The 24,755-nt window shown below is 32.0% G+C and overlaps 1 pseudogene; it reads right to left on the minus strand.

Moving 5' to 3' along the window:
* LOC149536432 (uncharacterized) overlaps window positions 1-24,511 on the minus strand; it is a 94,159-nt pseudogene extending 69,648 nt beyond the window's left edge.
* Window positions 24,512-24,755: the final 244 nt, after the last annotated feature.

Consider the following 24,755-nt stretch of genomic DNA (forward strand, 5'->3'; position numbering starts at 1 on the left):
AGCCCAAACACACATTGTAGCCTATAGTGGCATCCATAGGAGCATAATTATAACACATGTGAAGGGCACATATGGTATAAAAAAAATTTGTTGCACACAACACAAAATTTAAGATTTAAACTTGATACTCACTTTAGATGGCAAGCTCTTTGAAAATAGACAAAGAAACCATTATGTTGGTACAAGAGAGACATCAAGTTCCAAAAGCTCCAAGGAAACCATTATGTTGGTAAAAGAGAGACATCAAAGTCCAAATGCTCCAAATGTTTAGCAACTTTGTTGTACGATTAGAAAAGTAGAAAAAAAAAGGATATAGGTCACAAAATATCCTAGGAAAACAAGGTTTCTATGTTGACAATTCTAATCATTATACAAGAGAGTTCTTAGTCTTTACCTAGCAATTTTTTTACCAGGAGGTCTCTAAATACCCTCTATTTACCATGTCATCATGAAAAATTTCTTTTGCAGTAGTCACTCACCAATAAATTCTTTAAAATTATGAGAAGCATCCAAATTACATCCTCCTCAATTTTCATCACAAGCAGTAAAAGTTTCATCACAAGGAGTAAAAGTGCATCGACATAATTCAAGCCCTATTTGAGGAACAATATTTCTCCCTTAAGTATATCTTGAAGATAATATTTACAATACTTTCATTACTAAAATTTACTTGGGAACATTACACGTTTTTGGAAATAGTTCTTGTTAGCATTTCCAAAAAAAACATAAGTATTAAAGTCAAAAAAAAATAGCCATACTTAACAATAACCAACAAGAGAGTCATGAAAAGAGTACCCCACAAGCACCTTGCACAATGTTGTATGTCCATCTAGACTATCTAGCCAATGATGTGAAGGGAAAGTGTGTGGGAGATCTTGCAAAAATATATAAATAAATACTTTGCATTGAAAATATGATAAATCTTTTCATAAATGTAAAGATTGTATGTTTGAGGACATCCGTTTAGTTATCAAATCCCCTTTTCTTGCTTTTATTTAGAGAGTGACCCCTCTTATTGGCTTCTTTCATTTTAAACATGTTATGAAAGCATCTTTATTTTTAAAATTTTTTCTAAAGGCATACATCTCATGTTGTAGTAAATCTTATAATAAATTCTTGAAGCATGCAACAAAAGGTCTCTTGTTGGCAATAGCAGTTCCCTCTCATAACACATAGGAATAAAAAATATATTAGAGAATAAGTACAAGCTAAATATCTCCTCATCATAGATCCACTCTAAATAGCATGTGAACAGAAGTCAACTATAATCATGATGAAGTTAATGATTTCTAAGCTCCAAGTTAGAGGCATTTCAATTAAAGGTTGTGTGCTACCTACATTTGCATAGAATATCCAAATAGCTTAACAAAGAATTCAAAATTCTAACAAAATATAGTACCAAAAAAATTATGCATACAACAACCAAACAACAAAAAATAGATAAAAAGCTAGCCAACAAATTAAAATTAGAGGAGCTTTTGTTACATCTATACTTCCTAAACATTATGACCATCTTTTATTTCAAAAAAAATGGTCACATGACTGAATGTTCAAGATCTCATCTACAAGATAAGGTCTCTGAAAAAAATACTAGTGTTGAGTTTTGACAGAGAACTGGAATAGCTAGATATACAATTGACATTACTAAATTTAGTCTTGCACTATTTTGAGTTGGAATCATTTACATAAACCTAAATTAGGTTTTAAATGTATGATTAGCAATTATTTTATAAATATATGTTTTGTGATAATATGACACATGTTTACTCAACAATTGAAATCCTAACATTGAGCAGTCAAGTGTACAAACCATTACTATATGCATTTGGTCATTAGTTTAAATCTAGTATTACTAAGCTCTAGGAGACATGACTAAGGCTAAACTAAGGAGGATTTATTTTGGATGCTTTCTATGCTTTTGGAGAATGTATTATTAAATGACTGCTATAGAGAAAACCTATCCAGATGCCATGTTGAACAGAGGGTATTTAGAGACCTCCTAGCAAAAAAATGCCTAGGTAAATATTATGAACTCTCTTGTATAATGATTGGAATTTTCAAAATAGAAACCTTCTTTTCCTAGGATATTTCTTGACTTGCATCCTTCTTTTTTCTACTTTTTTGATCCTATGGTAGAGTTTCTGCACAATTAGAGCATTTGGAATTTGATGTCTCTCTTGTAGAAACATAATGGTTTCTCTATCTACTTGTAAAGAGCTTAGCATCTGAAGGGAGTGTCAAGTTTTTGTTGTGTGCAATGTTTATGCCATATACACTCTTCACATGTCTTATAATTATGCTCCTGTGGATGCCACTAGAGACTACAATGCATGTTTGGGATGTTTTGTTCAATGAAGGTGCAAAGGTTTTATTTTGAGTAACCTTACCTACCTTTAAGGAAAGTCTATTTATTTTATTGACAAGCTATTTGTATTTTTGCAACACTTTTTGTATTATCATACATGATACTATTAAGAGAATTTTTTTTGTTGGGTTCTTCCAAAACTTTGTAAAGAATGGAATTGTTGTATTGATAGCATTTTTTTCTAACTTAATATATTTCTTCTTATGCCAATAGATGAGGGAGGATGACATATTGGCACCTCAAAAAATTGTAGATGTCATTTGTATTTTGCACAATATAACCCATCATGCATTTGATCCTAATGCATTATCCAAGCAAATTCCCCTTCACTACATTCAAAATATCCTTAATTTTCCTTTGGTTCCCTTCTTTACTAGTTTCAGCTCTCAGCTTAATGATAGATTTTCTCCCTATCTTCTAAATTTGTTTAAAATATCTTGGTGTAGCTATCCCTTCATGTGTTTTATCTATCCCTAGTTTTTTCATGTGCTCATTTACATTTTTAATGTTATTTTAAATTTATTCATTTGCATTGTCCTCCTCATCTTCTGTGAGTTCTTTAACTAGATAATCACTTAGGTTCATTTTTTTAGTGTCTATTGCATTATTTAGTTCTTTGTATTCCATATTTTTACATCTAGCTCCTTATTTTCCTTGATTAGTTCTAATGACTTTAGAAATTTTAATTCTTCTCAATTTTGGTCAATGTTTGTTTCCAGCTGACCCATAATATCCTCCTCCTTGCTTTTATGTATATTTCCTTCACTTACCTTATTAAGTTTATCTAAGAAGGTACCAACATCTACCAAAATAAGATCTTTACTATGGTTTCTTGTGTTATCATCCTCCTTATGGCTAATTGTTGAGTGAGTTGATTCAAATAGATCCTTTCTATTCTCATTAGTTTGCTAGAATTTGTTTTTTTTTCTTATGGGTTATTTTCATCTTTTCTTGATAGTTACATGTCTCCATTGGTTCCATATTGTATGAGGTATTTCACTCCTTTGTTCCTATTTGTCACACATTGTTGAAATTGGAGTGGCTGCCCAATTATCTTCCATTATTTTTTATTGTTCTATTATCCAATTTCCTTCTTTGTTCTAATCTTTTTAGACTATTATGAGAATGTTGTCTTTGTTTTGTATCATTGTTTGAAATTCCTCTTTTTTATTACTTGGATTATCTTTTGTATCTTATTATGGGCTTGAATTTTATTTTTTCATTTGCTGATAGTCTAGTGGCTTCTCTTGTTTTTAAAATTTTATCAACTAGATTCTCTATCATTGTTGATCTCTTTGTTTTACTTTCCTTTACCTTTTAATTGGTCTTTTGGTTTTCCTCTAGATATTGAGTCTTTTCTTAACTACTTGGGGATATTGTCTTATTTTATCCTCCTTGAGTATTAGTCTCTTCACTTGCTATGTTATGCTCTTTTCTATCTTCTTGATCCTTACACTCAACTGAGTTTTGGAGGTGTTCCTTGTGGGATTGATTCCATAAAGTAATCTGATCATGAATGTCAATTTTAATTAGAAGGAGATTGTGAAAATAACCAATTATAATAGTTTATATTGTTTCTTATGTGTAGATTTCCCTTGAAACACTTATCATATTGCAACATTATGGATATCCTAAAATCAAAGTTGCTATAGTTGCCTAGGCCTGCATCATTCTTTAGTTCTATGTTGTCACTCTCCAAAGTTCAATGTTCTTGAATATTTTTTAGTTGATTTTCTAATTCATTTTTTTTTTAATGCTCATATCTCTCCTTCTTCTTGCTCTTCTTCTATATTTTCTCTTTTTTCAATTTTGCTAGGAATTTTGTTGCATTTCTTGCTCCACTTTGGATCAGTGATTTGAAGGTCAAGGTTCAAGTTTCTAATACAAATCAATCTTAAGATAATCTTTAAGACTTGACATCCTTTTAATGGATTAATGGTCTAGATTTTTTGTTGGATTTATTTAAATAATTCTATTTATTCTTACTTTATATTTACTAAATGATAAGTTGTAAATTGATATGTTGGTTATTAAAAAAATTTAGAAATTTATTTTGACATATTTCCATATTTAACATAAATTTGATGTCATCTAATATCTAAAAATTTGATTCTACTCCTATGAGATATCTAGTATCTTCTCCTTTTCATTTTAAAATTTGAATATGATTTAGCTTAGGAAGAAATGCTTTTTTGATGACTCAAATAGGAGCTATATGTTTCTTAGCCAAGGGGTCAGTAAATTTTTATTCCCATAGAGAAACCTTTATAAAAATAGTACAAGACTTAAAGAAAGTTATTCCTAATACTTTTTTTACATTGAATATACACAAATTTTTTAAAATGGTGGATATAATTACCTGTTCCTCGTAGTATACTTTTAACTAGTTTATTAGACGAGTTCTTTTGGATTTTAGGCTTGTTCCAATAGGCATATAACCCCAACTACTCACACTTTATCCATCAATTTTCACTAAAGTTGGTGTTAATTAAGAAGGTATTCTTTGTGTTGTTTTGATTAAGTTTCTTTAGATAAAAGTTCCTATTGGATGTTGAATGGGAAAAGGAACTTACTACAAGATTTAGATTCACACTATGTTGTGTATTAAAGGTGCTTCTAGGTGGTCTATTTGCTAAAGTTTTATATTCAGTGCTAGATCCAGATATCTTTTGGCCATCTGAGTGGGGAAGATCTTGTCTTTTTGGAGGGATATAAACATTTTCCTTGATGATTTCCTGACATTTTGATTTTGTTATCTTCAAAGATAAACATGGGGCACAATATGCTAGGGATAGGGCTCCTATTAGAGGTAGGACATGTTTGATTTGGGAAGCCTATCTTTCTTATTAAGTTTTGGAAAGAAGAGATGGGGCTTGCTTGATATGTTACCATTTTTTGTGGGAGTAGTTTGGAGGATCTGCTTGGAGCATTTCTTGTGTTTCATGTCTTCCCCATCCATCTTTTACATACTTATCTTTTTAGAAGGAAATTTCTTGATGCTTTGTAGGTTCTATAATATGATCTTCCTTTCCAAGGATGATGTGACTATGATTTGTATTTTAGACTCTCTCTTCAAGGTTTGGATCTAAAGCTACAACATCAAAATTTGAGGCTTACTCCTTAGAATGTACAGGGATTCGTGCCTTGGCCTTCTTCTTAGTATGCACAATTTTCCATCCTTCATTAGTTGTTGTTTGAGCTCTAGAGATTCTTGGAGGAATCTTTGTAGTTTCTTTTTCCTTAGGTCTAGTGCTTGTCTTTCGAATCTATATGTTGATATAGAACTTGTCTCTTGATGCTTTGATTAATTCCTAGTCCCTAATTTGACGGAGTTTGGATAAAACCATGAAGCTATTGCTACATTTTAATGTTGATTCTCCTCTCCTATTTAATAGTGATGGATGAGAAGATCCCATCATGAGAACTTGGGAGCCTTTAAGTTCTTAATTGTTTTGTTTATATGGATAATCCCTTTTTCCTAGTTTTCCATTTTTTTGGGGGGAAATAATGTACATATTTGAAGTTTTTTTTTTTTTTTTGGAAAAATATGATCACCATTTTTTTAATTAGACAATAAAACCTGCTTTTACATTAATGACAATTAATAAATAAAAATTGATCAATACTAAAAATAAAATTTTCAAATCACCTACTCTATTGTTAATATAAAAGCTAATGATAATAATTTCATAAAAAATTTATGGAAATGGTAGAAATATCGAATACTAATAAAACTTTGTAACTAGTAAAAATATAACCGTACATAACTAAATTGGGGGGGGGGGGGGGGGGGGGGGGGTGCATTATAAAACAAATCATATAAGACCAAATCAAATAAACCAATCATATTAATTTTAACAATAAATAAGATTAGTAAATTAATATATAAACTTCATAAATATTTGATTAATAAAAACTAATTCTTTATGCTTGATTGAAAGATGTTAATCTAATTCACTAATCCTTCATAGTGAATACATGCAAGTACAATAACTTTGAAGAATCATAAGAAAATATCTTTTACATACATACACACACACACACACACACACACAGATATATATATATATATATATATAGCTATAAATTATATTTTAAGATTAATAAAGAAATATAATTTAAATACATATGTGAGAAATAAGGAAACATAGTTTAAATAAATATATTCTTATGTAACATGAATAACTTTAATTGAGAATTTTTTATTATTAATAAGAAAGCTTTTTTTTTTGGTGAAATATTATATTTATATTAATAATAACTGGTTCAAAAAAGCTCTTGGAGAAAAGAACCAGAAAAGAAAAACTTTGCTCATTGGTTGATACAAAAAAGGGATACAAAAGAAGAAATATTGCACGAAGAGAGAGTATCTATCAACACTAATGAATCTTGTCTTAGAGATTCCTAGATCATAATATAGTAATTAAAAAGAGCCCAAAACTCATCTGAATACAATTCATTGATTGGTGCCAAAGACAAGAACTAGAGCCCAACCAAAAACTATCATAGAGATACCATCACTAATCTATATCCAAAACTTCAATTAAGACCATGATATTAGAAAGCCATTTGATACAAGTGTAATCAGAGACCTTGACCTACATATAATATCTCAAAAGAACAAGTGAGATCCATAAAAGAAAAAAACATGTAAAATCATAGAGAAGTCATGATTTAATATCAAATAAATATGAGGAGGACTTAGCCTTATTCTAAACATATTCTTTTGCCATAATATTTACCAAGTTGTGCAGATCAAGAAAGTTAAGTGGGGAAAGTAAAGAGTTAATATAAACCCCATTAGTACTCAAATTAGCTAGACAATTAGCTAAAATATTGCCTTCTCTATAAGTATGCATGATGTAACATTCAAATATTGAATCAAGAAGAGACCATACATGATGTAATATATACTGTATGGACCAATTATGTACATGATGTTTAATACACACACTAATAATAATGGATGAATCCCCTTCAACATGTAACTTAGATATAGAAATTGATTTTGAAAATTCCAAACCAAAAAGCAAGGCCAAGGCCTCAGCTTTGTTATTAGTACATTGAGGGAGAGAAGATTATTGTGCTACAATAACATGACCTTTAAAATCTCTAATGACTATGTCATAGCCAAAGTTGCCTCGATTTCCTCTAGAGGCCCAATCAAAATTGAGTTTCAAAAAATCCTTACTTGGAGGAATCCAATTGGATTGTGCTCAGATAAGAGGAATCTTGGACAGGCACAATGGAACAGGAAGATAAGGAAAAAGTAAACCCTTCCACTGCTGAATAACATAGCAATCTCAAGGTCAAAAAACATGTTTACCCTTATATTTACTTACTAAAGCATTAACAAGCTGAAAAATTGATCTCTCTAATCCTTTCAAAATTTGAGGTATTGGAGATGGCATCTATCTAAAAATTCTCTTTTTTCTTTCCCATCGAATTGCCCATACTATAGATGCGGGGATGCACTTCCAAAGACATGATAATATTGATTTAGAGTATAAGATTGGCCATGCTTGTAATAAATCCCATAGAGAATTAGGTAATGGAATATAGAAATTAAGTTTATCAAGGACTAAATGTCAAAAATTTGGGGCAAAAGGGTAGTTTAAAAGGAGGTGATATGTTGTTTATATAACTTGCATACAAAGCACACAATTAAAGGGATTAGAAATGTTCAATTTGTGAAGATGATCACTAGTTAAAATTTGGTTCTTTAGTGCAAGCCATGCAAAGCATTCTACTTTTGTCAAAACTAATCTATTCTAGCAAAATTCAAAAGCATGATATGTGGCTTGATTACATTGGTTGTGTTAGAGAGCTAGGTATCCTAGTTTACTAGAGTATTTACCATCTTTAGCTCAAACCCAAAAGAGGCAATCTAGATGATTAGACATAAAGGAATTCCTTTCAATTAGTACTTGTTTAAAATAAGCAACCTAATTATGGGATGTAGGAATAGATGAGGAGTCTTTCCAAATAGCTAGCCCTATGAACCTATGAATAGCTAAGACATAAGTAGAAAAGGATGTCCCCAAAGCTTGAGTTACTATGTTTTAAAAATCCTTTAGAGAATCAATAATGGCAGGGGTTGGAATCCATTCCATGAATCAAACCCAAAATTGACACTATCCCCATTGTTCACTTGCCAAGATATGAATGAAATAATAACTTCTTGAGAAGCCATCATGAAATCCCAAATGATAGACCCCTTTGGCAAGTCTAGTACAACAAGAACTCTAAAAGGTTCTAAGTTATCTAAATATTTTTCTTGCAAAAGGTGACACCATTTGGAAAAGGATTTTTCATACATTTTTCAAAAAAAATTATCACCAAAAGCTCTATTCCTATTGGTAATATTGGGAAGTCTGACACCTCCTATTCTATAAGGGTTGACATTGCATGAATAGAAATTAGTGATATTTTCTTTTGACCATTCATATTATTTGACCAAAGAAAGGTGTGGATTAAAGTTTCGCTTTGAGAGATGATACCTTAGTGGGCTTGTAGAATGGAGAAGTAATAGTTAGGAATGACAGCAAGAACAATTTTGATAAACAAGACTCTACTTGAGAGGGATAACCAACGATTCCTCCAAGTATTAATTCTACCATTGATATGATCAATCACAAATTTCCACTAAGAGGGTTTGTTTAATCCCATTAAAAAGGGAACACAAAGATAACTAGAAGGTAAATGATCATGGGGAAGACTAAGAAGATGGATTATTCTTTGAGAAACCAATTGGGACATATTAAAAACATAAATTTTAGATTTAGTTGCATTGATACATTGACCTGAAACTTGTGTATATAGGTCAATGACATTCTTCATACTTTGTGCTTCTTTATATGTGGATGATCCAAAATTAAATGAATGTATTCAAATATTAAATAGAGAACATGCTACCTTGCTTGAATGAGTAGAATTTTGAAAAACATGGCTAAAAACAATTAATTCAAATCAACTAATCTATTTTTAATATAAAGGTTAGTGATAATAATATTGTTAATGTATAGATTAGTTAAGATGTTATTAATAATTCTTATATTCATATTAGTATTATTCTATATGTATGAGATATTTAATATACTCCTTTGTGTGTCTATAGATATTCTAATATACAAATACGAATAAATAAGTTAAGAATAAAATGATTTACATCGATATATATTAGTACCTCTTTCATGAATATTAATAAGTTGATGTCTAATCATTATTAGGCATCAATATATTATGAGTGTCAGTATATTAAATGTTTATTAACTTACCTATCATTAATAACAGTCATGCCAATAGACATGACTCAACTATGAGTCATGGCTATTGGCATGATTATTATTAATGATAGGTCGTGACTCCTAAACTTGATGCCCATGTATAAGATGAAAATTCTCTCTACCTTTGTAAAAATAGCAAACACATATATAATCAATTCTTCCAATATTTTATAAAGTAGAGAACACATCTTATTAGTTTTCAATATATATACATATTGCAGTTCACCAGATCTTTATACCATCTTCAGTTCTATATTATATCCTGTCTTGAGTAAGTTATTTCAAATAATAATAAAGTCTTCCGTCTATTACTTTAACATGGTATCAGAGAAATTTTAAAGAAGTAATCCTGATATCAATATCTAGGTTATAGAAGCAACAAATATTATTTAAAACAAAATGGTGAATGGTATGAGGCTTGAAGACAGATTAGAAGGTTATTTAGATTTTGCAGGCTGGAAGCTACATCTGAAACTTATACTTAAAGAACATGGTCTAAATAAGTTTATTGAAAAATCTAACCCATCACCTAAAGGAAATGATGAACTACAAAAATGGGAGAGTGACAACAATAAAGCTATGAAAATTATTGTGGATGATGTTAAAACTCATCTACTTCCTATAATCTTAGAACTAGACACTACACATGAGATGTACAATGCTCTTGACAATATGTTTGAGATAAACAATACTATTCAAATCATCACATTAAAGGATAGAATGTCAAATATTAAAATGAATAAAGGAGAGAAAATTTCCTCTTACTTAATGAGAATAACTAGTCATCAAAATCAACTCTCTTCCATAGGACACATATATGATGGAAAGAAGTTAACAATAATGGCTCTTAAAGGACTTACATCATCATGGGATACCTTTAGACAAGGGGTATGCTCTCAATAAAAACCACCTTAATTTGAAAGAATTAAAGTTGATTGTATACAATAAGAGTGTATGTAAATTGTCAAAGTCAAGTTCTCATAACTCAAATAAATAAGAAGAAAAGGAAATTCAAAGGAAAAAGAAATCTAGTAACTTCTCCAAAATGCAATGTTATAGGTGTGATAAAACTGGACATCTAGCATCTAGATGTCTTGATAGAACTAAGCCTCAAACTTCATTTGCAACCACTCAAAATCCTAATGGAAATTCTAAACATAATGCTTTCTATTCAGCACTCTCCAGTGAAGCATCAACGAGATCAAGTACTTGGGTAATTGAATTGGAGCCTTTTGAAATATTCGAGGTTTTAAAGGATAGTTAGACTCTCTAAAAGAAGACTATTTTGATGAAGTAACCATTGGAGATGATACAAGCTATCCTATAATAAGAATAGGAATATGTACTATTCATTTGAAATTAAGAAAAACAATTGAACTTACTAAGGTAAAATATGTACCTAGTATAAAAAAGGAACTTTCTTTCTATCTCTACTCTTAAAGATGAAGGATTCAGAATTACATTTATGGAAGGAAAGGTCTTAGCTTGGCCTAAAAATTCTAACATAAAAATTGCATACAAAATTGGCTCTAGGCATGGATGTCTCTATTACCATCTATATGAAAAATGGTAATAGGTATACCTAAACTTAATCCATACCACGAAGGAACTTGTAAAGGTTGTACTCTAGGGAAGATTATTAAAATTACGATCCAAAATAGTCAAACCAAATCCAAAGTAGTTCTAGAACTTATTCACTCATACTTATGTGGTCATATGCTAGTTCCTTCTCTAGGATGTTATCTATACTATATCATATTTGTGGATGATTTCTCTAGGAAGACTTGGATCTATTTTCTTAGAAGTAAAGAATCTGAAGAAATCATAACAAAATTTATAGAATTTAAAGCCCTTGTAGAAAACCTTTTTGGAAAGAAAATAAAAGTCTTGATACCAGACAATGGTAAAGAGTATATTTCTGACATCTTTATAAATTATTGTAAAATTGTTGGGATCAAGAGGAAGTGTCCTATTCCTTATAATCCTCAATATAATGGAATAGATGTGATAAATAATAGATCTATAGTTCATTCAGAAAAAGCAATGCTCCATAATCAAAATATTGAAACTTTTCTTTGGGGTGAAGCTTCAAATACTATTTTTTTCCTTCAAAATAGGTTTCCTCACTCTTATCTTGAATTCAAGATCCTTGAAGAGGTATTTACCGAGAAGAAACTTGATCTTAAATACCTAATAATTTTTTGTTTCCCTATCTATGTACATGTTCCTAAAGAGAAAAGAACCAAGCTAAAGCCCTCAAGAAAGAAAGAAATCTTTGTAGGTTATAATGAAACTTCCAAAGCTTATCACATCTATATCCTTTGACACAGAGATGTTGAACTAAGTCAAGATGTAATATTTGATGAAGAGTTGGCCTAAAAAAGATCTAAAGATGAAAATGAATCAAATTTAGAAGAAAATCTAGAAGAACAAAACTCTGATAATGAGAGGAAGTCTCTATTGGAGGAAGATAAATCAATTAGACCCATGGAAACTATTCACACCTCTGAGGAAAAGAAAAGACCACTACGAGCCAGAAAGCTAATTGAAGAAAACAAATTCATTCCCTTAGACTTTATTAGGGAAAGGAAACATCCTAATATATACTCAAGTTATATTGCATTAATGAGTGATCTCCAAATCTGAACCCTCTGATGTCAAAGAATCTGTAAAACATCAACACTGGAAAGATGCCATGATAGAAGAATATAACTCCATACATAAAAATGATGTTTGGGATATTGTTCCTAGACCCAAAAATAAATTATTTGTCTCCTCAAAATGGCTATTTAAAATTAAACATGTTACAGATGGAAGTATTGACAAGTACAAAGCAAGGTTTGTAGCAAGAGAATTTTACCAAAAGGAAGGAATACACTATGAGGAAACTTTTGCTCCAATAGCCAGATATACTTCACTCAAAACTATTTTAGCCATTGTTGCATCCAAAGGATGGAAAATTCATCAAATGGATGTAAAGCCTACATTTTTGAATGGTGTTATAGAAGAGGAAGTTTATCTTGAATAACCAGAAGGATTTGAAGTACACAATAAACAATATCATGTATGAAAATTAAAAAAGGGCTTTTTATGGATTGAAAGAAGCTCCCAAAGCTTGGTATGAATGGATAGATCAGCATCTAACTAAACTCAACTTCTCTAAAAATACTGTAGATCCAAATTTATATTACAAGGTAATACGAGGGGATATGCTAATCATGGTTTTATATGTTGATGATCTTTTGATTATAGGAGAAGATCATCTAATTGAAAAATGTAAACAAGATCTCATATCTAAATTTGAAATAAAAGATCTAGGAATACCACACTACTTCTTGGGACTAGAAGTATGGTAGCATTCAAAAAGAATCTTCTTAAATCAAGGAAAGTATACTCTTGATCTAGTCAACAAATTTGGCATGTTGAATAGCAAGGCAATGGAAACTCCTATGAAAAAAAACCTCCTAAAATTAAAAGAAGCAACTAAAGATTGTGAAAGTGTTAATACTACTCTATATTGATAGATAATTGGTTCCTTAATGTATTTGGTAAATAAAAGACCTAACATTTGTTATGTCATAAATGTTCTCAATCAGTTCATGTGCAAACCTAAACAAACTCATTTAGTAATAGAAAAACACATTCTCAGATATCTTTGTGGTACAATTGGATATGGTCTCAAATACACTAAATCTAAACTAAATCTAAGAGGATATACAAATTCCAATTGGGTAGGAAATTTAGAGAATCGCAAGAGCACGTTAGGATGTTGTTTTACCTTAGTTTCAACAATGTCTTGGTTTAGTTGGAAGCAGTCTTCAGCAGCATAGAGTTCTATAGAAGCTGAGTACATAGCTACATCTATGGGAGTAAGAGAAGTTATATGATTGAGGAAACTTCAATTTGGACTATTTGGGAAGCCACTTCCACCTACTACTATTTATTATGATAACTAGAGCTACATCAAGCTATCTCTTAATCCCATGTTTCATAATAGATCAAAACACATCAAGATACCATACCACTATGTTTGAGACATGGTTGAGAAGGATGTAATGAAGTTGGAATATACTAATATAGAGGATCAAATTGGAGACACTCTTACCAAACCACTTGCTAAAAAAAAAATGGAGTCTTTTTGTAAAGAACATGGTATGGTTGTAAAATTTGAGGACGTGTCTCAGAGAAATTGATTATTCTACATTTATATATATATATTATAAATAAAACCCATGATAATCATTAAGAAGTGATGACTTCAAGCTGATTTCACTTGTATTAGGAGAAGTTGTAAAGTGATGTCCTTATAATAACTTGTAGCATGATTCATTCTTGAGAAAGTGTTTCATGTAAAGACTTTATCTTATAAATGAACAACTAGGCAGTTGATATCATTAATTTGATTATCTACAAATTGCTTTTATAGATATGTTTTTGGTACTTGGTGTATATCTTTCCCTAATATTCTAATAGGCTAGTACCATACTAAATACTTGGTGATCATCATCAATTTGATGTTTCTGATGGGCCATTTCTCTAGAGAGCTTGGTGAATATCATGCTATTGATATTTTGATAGGCCAACTCTCATATTATATGATGTCATATATAAGTTGATTATATTAATCAACACTTATATTTCACATTATACAAAAGAAGTCTTTTGATCAAAGAACTCTTACGTGTGTTTATCTTACTAATCTAAGAGGGAGTATTAATGCATAGATTAGTTAAGATGTTATTAATAACTCTTATATTCATATTTGCATTATTCTATATGTATGAGATATTTAGTATATTCATATGTGTGTGTGCAGATATTCTAATATAAAAATATGAATAAATAAGTTATGAATAAAATGATTTATATCGATATATTATGGGTGTCGGCATATTAAATTTTTATTAACTTACCTATCATTAATAACAGTCACACCAATAGATGTGACTCAACTATGAGTCATTGGTATTGGTCGTGACTCTTGAACTTGATGCCCACATATAAGATGTAGATCCTTTCTACCTTTGTAAAAACAATGAACACATATATAATCAAGTCTTCCAGTATTTTACAGAGTAGAGAACACTTCTTATAATGTAAAACATATGGAATTTTGATGGGTGTTTCAATCAGTTATACCTAGTTATCTTATAGATATTTTAAACAATTTTGTATCTATTTAAACTTAATAAACTATCATTATAATGAATTGATAACCTCATTTAAGTTATCAAATTCAACTTATAATCTTTTAGCATTAAAATATTATTTTATTGATTACCTAGTATCATATATTTAATTTAGCTTATATTGAGCTTTATCAATAAGAGAATACTATGAAAATCAACTTGCAACATATGAGAAATCATATATTTGACACAAATATTTTAAGGTGTAAACCTTGTAAAGGGAAAAGCTACTCGACCTACAATCCAAATATTTTACTATTTTGAAGTGAGCTATGTTAGGGGGCTGACCTTGTTAAAAGGTTATATGCACATTTTTGGTGTGACCTGGTTAGAGGATTTTTTAAAAAATCATGTAGACCTTATCATTACTTGTTAGATCCACTTGGTTAAGAGATTTTATCTCCACTAATGGTAAGAAAGTAAAAATCAATTTTTTTGCTAGGTTTCACACTACATTTCTTGTTCTGATCTTTTATTTTCTCTATCTTCTTCCTTCTAATCTTTGTTGGGCTAATTCACACTCTTTCTTTTACTTTGCATGATCTTGTAACTAAATTTGACCTTATCGTTTGAAATTCTCAAACTTCTTAAGTTTCCTCAAACGTTGTCCTCATATTAATCTTTTCTTCATTTTTGTTCAAAACTTGTAAACATTGGAACTTACTTGTGTAATACATCATTTAGTTAAAAAAAGAATTATTTAGTTAAAACTAAACTTTAACTTTCCTTTACTAGGTGCTTGATGATAACTATAATCAATCCATGTGTACTATATCTTATCTTTAACCTAGTTTCTCAATGTAACTTGGGTAGTTTGGTGAATACATGCTAGTTTCATGGGAGAATCTCTAGACATGGTTCTATTATTTCATGGTGGCATGCATGGTTATTCGAAAATATAAACCTAAATTGACATGTCATTATTTATATCAAATGAGGCACATAAGAGAGTTGAATCTTTTGTAATTCTAAGCTCACCTAGACATAATAGGTTTGGTGATCTTGAGATTTTGAATTTGGTATTTACCCAATATTTAACAACATGGTAACACTAACAAAAATGAAGTGGCCTAAGCCCTACAAAAAACTTTGTATATAGGTCCCTATTTTAAAAGAACAAGTCATGGAACTGATTTAAGAAGTTATCCATTATCCTTCTAATTACTTAACATGCTTTTGCATGGAACTTCAACAATTTTTTAAAGAAATATCAGGTTTATTACCCCAACAATGTCTCATCTTTCAGTTTTAAAGCTAAAAAGTAAACTAGATAGTGATTTCTTAAGACTTAACAATGACCCCTTAACAAGAATATGATATGTATGTGAGCCAGTGTCATAAGTATCAATGTCCCAAAATTGAAATTTGAAGAAAACATGGCACTTATTTCATTTGGTGAAATTGAAATTTGAAAAGAAAAATATAGATTAGTACTCGCCATTATCTACACACATGATATGTATGTGAGCTAGTATCATCATAAGTATCAATGTCCCAAACTTGAAATTTAAAGAAAACATGGCACTTATTTCATTTGGTGAAATTGAAATTTGAAAAATAAAAAATATAGATAGGTACTCACCATTATCTACACACTTTGCATAGAATAACAGAGAAAAATAAAGAATTCTCAAGGTTGTAGCATCAATGTTGTCCCATATATAAGTTTTGAAATTAAGCTGGATAAGGATGCTTTTGAAATTGCTCAAGATCTCTTTTCTCTAAATAGAACTTTTTTTGCTAAATATAACACTTGAGCTTTCCATTCCCTATTTTAGTACTAAATCAAAGGATATTATAATATGCTTCTTCTTGGACTCACAACCCCTCATGATCTTTCCTAGGCAATCCAAAAAAATCATGGTCAGTACGAGCCTTCATTACAAGAGAATCCACACATTTCTTCACTATTTGAAATCTTTCTAATTATGGAATGAATATTTCACAACTCTACAAAGTCAACACATAATACTATTATTTTATAATCTATTCCTTAAATATTGTAATGACCCCATCCTTATCTAGGCTTGGAAGCAAATCTGTATAGAAATATTAAGCATAACCATTGAAACCACAAAAAATATATCTAAAAATACCACTAATTTGTAAGGAAACTTGGCAACAAAGAATGTAACCGTTTCCACATAACCCATAATAGATCTAAAATAAACACGAAATTAAAATCCACATGCAAGAGAATAGATGACATACCCACAAAATTGTGACACAAGATATACCCTGGGAAACCCTCATTGAGAGAAAAAACCTAGCCTCCAAAAGCATCCATCACCATGTATTATTCAGCAAAAAATACCATTGCCATACAACCATGGAAGCCTTCATGACCATAGCCACAACCGAGCAAACTATGTGAACAAGCATGAATCCACACATCCCATGCCATGCTTTCAACCTTCACAAATGCTCCCTTGGCTAACCTGTCAAGCCTTGTCCCGCTCGACTCTTGCCTTTCTCACTCTTACTCTTTGTCACTCTTTCACTACAACAACTACCCTTGTGGCTTCTTATATAGTAGCAAGTCTCACAAAATCACCAAGTGGTATTACATAAACCATGTGCTACCTAACCCATTGACCCCACATTTAATATTGGGCATTTAATTCTTTTCCCCAATATTAAATAATTACATGAAACATTTTCACAATGTTACAATACAACTCATCAAGTATATTCCATGGGAATCTTTACATGTTGCACATCCATCTAGGCACAACATTACATAATAAAATAAAATAATAAAATAACAATATTATGCAATGTGTGCAACACCCATTATCTCAACAATCTCCCACTTGTTATATACATTGCATAGGGTCAATCCGTAGCCACATAAATGAACAAGGGAACAATCCCTCCCAGCACATCCACCATTATGGATCAAAATACACCAAGTGCTCCATCCTGGTATCCGCAACAAAATCAACGTATCTAGCATCTCAAACATGAATGATCTCACCTCCTATTATGCCACTCCCACTGGACATACATAGAAGCCATCCAAAGAGAAAGCCACCCAACCTGTCGCATTAGAAGATCATAAAATCATGTACCAACTAAAATTCCAAGCACAAAAAACCTGATCCAAAAGTAATCACATGTATCTGTAGTTGTCAAAAATATCCATAGCTGAAATAGCACCCACAACAAGTGCCAAACCCATCCAACTATCCATACCTCAAAGGTATAACAAGTGAATCTTATATCACCGACATATCCAATCTATAAACTGCAATCACAAGCCTCAAGAGCAATACCTACCACATATATACCAAGAAGCTCCCACTGCAAAAGATAATGTCAAATCTATAACCAATCCACTCAACACATCTCAAAGAAGTGAATCCATGTAGTATCAAGGACATCCACAATACATAAACTAATATCCTGCAAGAAAAAACTCTCATAACAAGTCTCCAATAGTCTCCAAGTTCTCCACAACCAACAAAGGAAAGAGATAAAGGAATAACCATGTCACATCTCACATGACATACATGAGCACAAACCAGTGATCACAATCTCCAACCAATTTCAAATCCAATGTAGGAAAAACTAAACATCCAAGAAGATAACCAAGACCAGAGAAACTATGCAAATCATAACCTGTATCATGTCCTTCTACACACACCTCTAGATGTAAACTGTGCAAGTATGATCTCCTCCATTAAACCCAAACAAGAAGCCTCAACAACACCCAAACCATACCATATAACTAATCATGGATGTAAGCATCTCACAAGAAGATCAAACTCGATAAACCATTCTTAAACCAAGGAATAACCATTCCTAATCCAAGGAAAATGCCCACTATAAAACCATCTCCCAAACTCAACCAGCATAACAACATATGCACATGGAGATAACCAATGCTAAACCATCTCTCAAATGAACCCTCTAGAACTAGCTCATGTACCATAGCTCAAGATCCATATCCATGAAAGACAAGCATAAATATAATGCAACTAAGAAAAAACAATGGGCTATACCTCTCAAGTAGCAAACTGTCGAGTAGACCAAGAGTGGGGAATGAGAATGTTCATCAAGATACCCAAGTCTCCAACCAAGACTCATCTAAGAACAATCTCCTCTCAAGTCCATATCAGGTGACTGCCCCTCGGACTTCCTACTGAAACCATCAACCGTCCCAAAAAATACTTCTCTAATCCAAGAGAAATCAGCATCACCACCATCTCTAAGTATCCATGAGCACCTATAACCAATCAATCCATGCCAACTCCAAATGCAACATAGCAATATCATGAGGTATCCATCTTATGATCAATGTACTCAATACCAAGAAACTAAACCAAGATCAATGTCAAAGTTCCAACCATGGCCTTAGGAACATAAACATGACAACATGATCTTACCATTTCAACTAAAGAGATAACATGCTCCACATGAACATACCATAACATGTCACAACTCTAAACGCGTATCAAGAGTATACCATGACATAATAATAAAACCATCCTCACCCCAAGGATAACATGCCAAATAAAAGCATAAACCACACCTTTGCCAAGAACCTTGTGTGTCCTCAAGATGCAACCATCTCCACGCACCATGAAGAAAACCATCTCCACATACCATGAAGATAACCAAGAACTCCATGAGTCCTCAAGATCTAACCATCTTCACACACCATCAAGATAACAAGTGCACCATGCAAATGTCAAAGACGCTTCTGCAACAACGGGATCTAAGACAAACCTCCAACATTTGCAAACACTCAATAAATATATCAATGGCAACAACTTCCACTCAACTGTGGTACCAAGTTACCTATGGCATCATAAAATCCATCTCCTACTTGAAGATCCAAACCAAACCAGGAACTAATCCTGCACTGTCATACCATCACTGTCACAAGCTCCTACTAAACCATGTATCCAAGCTATCCATGACATAATGACGAAAAAATAACCATCCTCTAACCATGAGAATCAACCAAGGCATCAAACCATCAAAGAACTCAAAGTGCACTTCATGAGCTCCTCAAAAGAAATTAAATAACCATGATCCTCAACCAAGAAGATATACCACCATAACCAAATTAAAAAATCCAAGCTAGTGAACATCAAAGATGTACCTGTATAACCAATCATGTCATTCCAAAATCCATGACACCATGATCACATCCATGAACTGAGCATCTGGCTCTCAATATGTCCAACCTGTCAGCATAGTCAACCACAATCCTCCACCATGACTGTACCTGGTAACAATATCTCATCCCTTCTACATGAAGAAAATAGTAAATCATGTGACTTAGGGCATAGACAACCCAAATCCAAGCCACCAATCTGAATATGCATCAATAATGAAAGATCAATGGGCAAAGATAACCCATAACCAAGCTATAAATGCAACCTATAAGTATAGACTGCTTACAACACTGCACAACTTGTAGACCCAACAAGTCATCATGCATATCCAAACCAAACACTGATAACCATATCATCATGAGACCAATCTGAAATATGAACTGAGTATACAATGACATCAAATCTTAAATTTTCAATGCCATAAACTCACAATGTTACCATAGTCAAAATATACCTATAAACTATTCAGATCAATATATCAACAAATATATCATGCCAAACCTACACCAAATTTGAACCAATTTGTAGAGCTCTCCAAGAGCTTTCCGTTGACTACTTGAAGTCCAAAATCCAACTCCATATGCCCAAGCTATGCCCCAATTCATGCTCAAAATAAAAAACATCTGACTTTAGGGCTCTTAAAACCTGACAAAAATTCAAAATCATAGAACCAAACCTACACCATCTTATAGTGCTCTGAATTAGCTTTCCAACGCCTATAAGAACTTTGAAATTTGATAAGAACTTTGAAATTTGATATTCTGAGAGAAAGTTATGGCCATTTTATTAAGACAGTCTTTTTACCATTTTCAGTACGATTTTTCATTTTTTATTTTTTCGGTGACGAAAATTCTGACGGGATTAAATTTGACGGCCATCATGGGCTGAAACTAAAAAACTCTTTCATTTCCTCTGAACATGGCCAAGCTAGGGCATATTATATATCAAATTTTATGGAAATGTTGACCCGGATCCAATGGTGAGGTTTTTTTTTTTTTACCCAGTAGGTCATTTATGCAAGCTACCCCCCAAAACCCTCATTTAAATGAAACATCCAAAAAAATATTTTTGTCCAAAAATTTCACATGCCCAAATTTTTTAACATCCCATCATAACAGCAAACCCAAAACCCTCAGATCTGCAATAAATCATTCATATATCTTACCCTTTCTTTTATCCTCTCATGCATTCCCATGGATTCAATCTAGGGTTACAATAATAAAACCATAGCTCTGATACCACTTGTAAGGAAACTTGGCAACAAAGAATATAGCTATTTCCACATAACCCATAATAGATCTGAAATAAACATGGAATTAAAATCCACATGCAAGAGAATAGATGACATACCCACAAAATTGTGACACAAGATATACCCTGGGAAACCCTCATTGAGAGAAAAAACCCAACTTCCAAAAGCATCCATCACCATGTATTATTCAGAAAAAAATACCATTGCCATACAACCATGGAAGCCTTCATGGCCATAGCCACAACCGAGAAAACTATGTGAACAAGCATAAATCCACACATCTCATGCCATGCTTTCAACCTTCACAAATGCTCCCTTGGCTAACCTGTCAAGCCTTGTCCCGCTCGACTCTTGCCTTTCTCACTCTTACTCTTTGTCACTCTTTCACTACAACAACTACCCTTGTGGCTTCTTATATAGTAGCAAGTCCCACAAAACCACCAAGTGGTATTACATAAACCATGTGCTAAAACCATGTGCTACCTAACCCACTGACCCCACATTTAATATTGGGCATTTAATTATTTTTCCCAATATTAAATAATTACATGAAATATTTTCACAATGTTACAATACAACTCATCAAGTATATTCCATGGGAATCTTTACATGGTGCACGTCCATCTAGGCACAACATTACATAATAAATTAAAATAATAAAATAACAATATTATGCAATGTGTACAACACCCATTATCTCAACATAATTATGCCCTAAGAGCACTATAACCCTTGTGGCATTTGAGCAACACAATTTCTAGCACCAGCCTTTGCAAGATGATTTCCTAACAACACTAAGTTGGAGTACAAATGCAACCCCCTAGCCCATCTATGCAACATGCTCATTTCATGACATTCATATATTCATTTAGTATATCCTATGACCCTAAGCCACACACCATGTAAAAATGTAAATGCACAATGTATATTTAATCAAAAAAATTATATTCATACCCTAGCCTATAGCCCTCTATCTGTTCACTTCAGTCCCTCCAATTTCAACCACTGTTTGCAATCTATTATTTCAACATTTTCTACAATAGTTTGTGAAATGAGTAGATTATAAATCATTTTGATCAATAAGTTAGGGTATTTGGTGGCACAAGAATACAACTGTACCTTAAAATTCTTGGTCATCCACCTGCAAAAACCAAAATTTTCACCAACAAATGAGTCATTGATATCCAAGATTACAAATGAATCTCATTTCATACTTCCACTAAAACAAGATTAGTAGCCCACCCTTAAGTCTATCTAGTCTATGGAAATAAGATTCTTGAATAAATTTCCTATACTAAACTTATGATGTTCATATATTCTCATACAACATGTAATATGTTCATGTTGGTCATTTTTTCTCCCCATTGAGCCCATCATTGATGAGGTGGGTTGGATTCTTTGTTTTGAATTAACATGCTAAAAGTTGACAGCTAACATTTCATGTTATCCATTTCCTTCTTTTACCGAGTTAGCTCAAGTTATTCATTAACCAAGTTACTTCAATTTACTCTTCCCCCGAGTGACTCAATTTTGGCTTGATTCCTCCATTATCCAAGCTTGTTTGGTTTGCTATAAATTGCATTTTAACATTAATAAGGAAATATAATTGTATCTTACATATATAACTTTCATTGAATTCTTTTTAATATTAATAAAAAAACTTGTTTTAAATTAATATATTTAAATATTAAATAGTTAACATGCCACCTCACTTGAATGGGACTAAACTAAAATCACGTTGGCTAAATCACAATTTAAGCGTGAAGAAAAAGAGCTCAACTAGATCAATGCGAGATCGACAAATGCAAAGGTCTCTGAAATAACACATACAACACTTTTAAGTGCTGGGCGATCTTCTCTGATTCCCCCACAGAAAATTGAGTTGTTGAAATGGAAAAGAAAATGAAACAAGACGGAGATGAAGAGAAGAAGTGGGAATTGATACTACCAGTCATGTTTATGAAAAAGATGGAGATGATGAACATACTTGAGACGCGCGTATGTACTCTTCTTCCGCTTCAATCTATTTTCAATTTCAGCAGAGTTATAAAAAAATTGTATAAACTGGTATACACATGGGCAGTTCTCAGGCCATTTTTACTACGGAGAAGGTGCAATCAGTTGTTTAAATATTTCTTGTTGAAAAAGGTGTTTCCCTTTCCATTAGCTTTCTATAGTAACTTTCCATTTCATCTGGCAGTGGTAAAACAATCCGATGGATCAATAAGGTATTTAAGTTTCTGAAGGATGATTTATCTCCATGTTTAGAAAATGTTTTAAAAGTGAAAAGAAGTTGTAAACATGGGAAAAGTAGTGTTGGCCCAGACTGAAAAACAAGACGAAAATATGTAGAAAGTGGAAACCATTTATTATTTCATGTTCTACTCAATTAGAACAATGCAACAAATTTATAAAAGAGATGGCAATAATAGTTACAAACTGTTATACAAAACTGCCAGAATTAAAAACAAACTATAACAAATAAACTAATACAAAAGAAAACCTAATCTAATATTTAAAGTGTAAGAAACTTGAAGATTAATATTAACATCCCCACCTTAATCTGAAGGGATTAAACCAAGCATTCCTCTAAATTTTTCAAACTTTTCTCTGCCCAATGCCTTAGTAAAAATATCTTCTAGCTGATCTGCAGTGGGACAATATTTCACCTGTATACTGCCATCTTTTACATGATGCCAAATCAAATGATACTTCGTGTTGATATGCTTGGTGCGATCATGAAAGATTAGATTTTTAGCCATTTTGATAGCAGATTGACTGTCAATGAGGAGTGGTATTGAGGAAATATGTGGTGTTTGCAAGTCTTCAAGAATCCTTCTAAGCCATAAAATTTTTCGAGTTGCTTTAGATGCTGCAATATATTTAGCTTCAGAAGAAGAGACAACTGGGACTAATTATTTTTTAGATTTCTAGAAAATTGCACCAGACCCAAGGTGCATTAAAAAACTAGTAGTAGATTTACCATCTGTTGGGTCACCTGCAGTAATGAAAGAAAACTCTTTTGTTCTAGAGTATTTCAGCTCATAAGGTTGTGTGCCTTTCAAATACTGAAGAATTCTTTTAGCAGCTAACCAATGAGCTTGGCGGAGTTGTTGCATAAACCTTGAAAGAACTCCAATAGCAAAAGCAATATCTGGACGAGTGGTTGTGGAATAAATCAAACTACCAACAAGTTTCCTATACAAAGTTGCATCAACCAATGTTGAGAAGTCATCTAATGTGAGTTTGATATTTTTCTCCATGGGAGCACTAAGTGGTTTCCAATCAGCCATGCCAAACTTTTGCAAAAGATCGCCAATGTGTTTTTGCTAGGTAATAAAAATAGAATAAGGTTTTTGAATCATCTCAATACCTAAATAGTAATGAAGATGACCTAAATCAATCATATCAAAACCCTACTTCAATTTTTGTTTCACATCTTGAATAGTATTTTCATCACTACCAGTGATAAATAAGTCATCCACATAAACAACAAGATAGATAATAATGTTATCAGCCTTTTTAACAAAAAGTGTT

Source organism: Cupressus sempervirens, chromosome 10 (genome assembly GCF_028749045.1).
Source record: "Cupressus sempervirens isolate cs-2001-9-10 chromosome 10, ASM2874904v1, whole genome shotgun sequence".
Taxonomy (NCBI): domain Eukaryota; kingdom Viridiplantae; phylum Streptophyta; class Pinopsida; order Cupressales; family Cupressaceae; genus Cupressus; species Cupressus sempervirens.